Genomic DNA, 3,019 nt, shown 5'->3' with positions numbered 1-3,019 from the left:
AGTGCGAAACACCCAGCATTTGCTGATGAATGCAGGCTTCATTCTCACTCGCTGCGGTTAAGACGTAAATCCACGCAGCCTGGTCGCCGGGCCAGGCTGGGATCACTCCGCTCCGGAAGTTTCGTCACAAACACACCTTTCAGCTGGGCTGCTTTCACACCAAATCAGGCATGCTTTTATTTCGAGTAAACCTTATAATGCGTGAAATCGCTTCGCCAAAAGCCAGATTAAACCCGCTTTAGCTGCTCAGTGTGGTAGCCGTCCTGCACGCCTCGCTTAGACCCGTTTTCTATGCTTTTTATTAAAGTTTTGGGAAGCAGGCAAGCGTTCCATGGTTCTGTTTTCCTCGTTCCAGCTCCTCGGTGATCCTTCATAACAATAAAATCTGTGTACTTTCCTCTTCTGTATAAACAGCTCTCTGAGTGGTCTGACAAAACTTTGGCGAGAGACCAATAATGTGATTTAGTCCTTGGGGGAGTTGAGCGTCCATTTATCAATATTAAATAGTGACAGGCACGTCAGCACTCGCTAGGCAAGCTTGACATGCACATAAATACAAGACAAACTGTCTGTCTGATATAAAGAACTGAATAAACATATTTTTAATGCACTTGCAAATCTTCATCTCTAATAATTGATCCTTAATTTCACAATTGCCATGGAGTTAGTCAATGTTTTGGCTCTATATCTGTTTGTGAGTTTTATCCATAGAGGTTTTTTATTGCACTTTCAAAAATACATTTATATATATATATGAAGAACATTCCGTCATACAAAATTGTATGACAACAGCATGGCTTTTAATACAGTTTTACCAGATGTGATGTATAACATTCTGAAAAGAGAAATATTTTCCTATCATTGGAATAACAGAGTTCTCTTGGCAGATTCCCGGCCGACATGCATATACAGAAACTTTGTCTGCAGTGATAGTGTTCAGGCTGCCTCTGCACTGGGGGCTCAGTAACGTCTTAACTGCATCCGTATAAGCTTCAGGCCGTTTGACGCTGTGACCGTCCACAGGCCGCAGGAAGGGCTGCATCCCGGTGGCACTAGAAACAGACACATGTAAAGTATCTCTCTCGGTTTTACGAGAGCCAGGAGCTCCTAGCTCAGGCTGGACGTCGTCTGCAGTTATCTAGCACGTGTCGTGGGTGCAGCCCAAGTCTGGAATCCATCACATCCAAAAGCTTCATCCATCACAGTCTGAGCAAGTAGCCAGGCAGGAATTTTCAAACAGCACTTTTTAAAAGTAATTTTTCCAGCTATATGTTTTCATATTACAAAAAAAATAACCAAACTATCAGTGGAACACCTGCAAGGATTGTTTGGAAGTTACATGAATTTTTAAACAAAATTAACACTTAACAAATTCTTTTTTCGTTAGTTTTGTTTTTACTTCCAGTGGAAGCCAAGCCAGTAATTTCAATCCATCTTGAGCTAAAATCAACAATTACAACAAGTTATTCACAATACGGATGGGTCTGTAAGATTTAGATTTATGCATCTGGGTAAAGGGCGGGGGGGGGGGGGGGGATTCAGCCCAGACAGCACAAAGCACAAGGCTGAGTTACACCTTGCATGTGGCGCCATTCCATCGCACGCCACTCAGCACAAACATTAAAGATGCCGCCTGCGCTGCTGCGTGTCTCTGGACTGCAGGAGGCCAGTACAATCCTTCAGGTGACGAAAGGAGAACACGCAAACTCCACCCACACACACAACGGAGGCTGGGGGCTCGAAAACCCACCCACATTTACAGACACCAGGTATGAATTTTTCCTGCCAGTAGCCGCTTGCTCATGCAGCAGTTTTCTTCAGCGCTCCCCTGCTGATCTGCAGTGCTTACATTCATGCACATGGCTGAATTCAGCTAGCCGTCCATTTGCTTTGTGTTTCTCTACAGGAAGAGGCATGTAAGATGTGTATTTGTGTCTTCCTGTGGGAGTGATACCCTTTTGACTTAAGGTGCTATTACCCTAACGAGCAGCAGCTGTGCATGCACCATTAAAACTGGAAACCAGTCCGCTAACTTCTGAACTTCACTGGGAAGATGACTGCTCATTAATGCAACATGCAGTTAAAAGACCATGAAGAGCAGTGACACTGCATGTTACATGTTACCCAAGGGCGCAGGTTTTATCTTAACACTGGGTGTGGCGGCGACTGACAGGACAGGAACAGCTAAAGGGCTCCGCGCTCAGTGCTAGCAGGGTCCTAGCAAGCCGTGGCTTCTCTTGCATCCTTTCTGCAGAAGGGAGAGAACCGATTGCTTTCACAAATCTGCATAATGACTCTCAATGAGCAGCTCCATGGAAATAGCCAGTCACCATTTTTATCTGTTTTGCTGACAGACAGTTTATTTTATTCTTTGCTTTCATAATGGTCCGGACTGGTACAGAGTCCTCGTAAGGGAGCCTCAGTCGGTTTGCAGCAGTTAGATGGGTGGCTCGCTCTAAATCTCTATGCGTCTGGCTTGCAGCCTGAATGTTTGCTATCCGGTGGTTACAGTGAGGCCTCTGGTTTGTGTCTGTGCTGGAGTAGGTCAAACACACTGTAAAGACACCATATATCTCAGCTGAAGCAAGCGTTTTGCCGTGTGACCACAGGCATTAGGGAAATAACACTGTTTGGTTTGGCCTTGGTGATAAATGTTACTTTCTGAGTGTTGTTGTTTTTGAGCAAAGGTAAATATGAAATACCGAAATGTTAGACAGCAGTTAGGAAATAAGCCGATTAATACTAACGTGCAGTTCACTGATTCCATTGATTATACGCCATTTCGCAGCCTGCGTGATTTAATAAAGGCTGATAAAATTGGATTGGCATCTTCCTCTGATATTTTATTATTCATTTTAAAAGATATTTTCTTCTTTGTCTGAGTGATGGGAGACAAATAGTTTAATGCACCTTCTCGTTCCTCCCTATGTTGCCTTAATCATAACGTACAAGTGCGCGGATTTAAAAACAGTTTAAATGGCCTTGATGGGAAGGAGCGTCTCTTTCCGTTCGCCCTCAG

Source organism: Brienomyrus brachyistius, chromosome 8 (assembly GCF_023856365.1).
Source record: "Brienomyrus brachyistius isolate T26 chromosome 8, BBRACH_0.4, whole genome shotgun sequence".
NCBI lineage: Eukaryota > Metazoa > Chordata > Actinopteri > Osteoglossiformes > Mormyridae > Brienomyrus > Brienomyrus brachyistius.
This window is presented reverse-complemented; position numbering follows the sequence as displayed.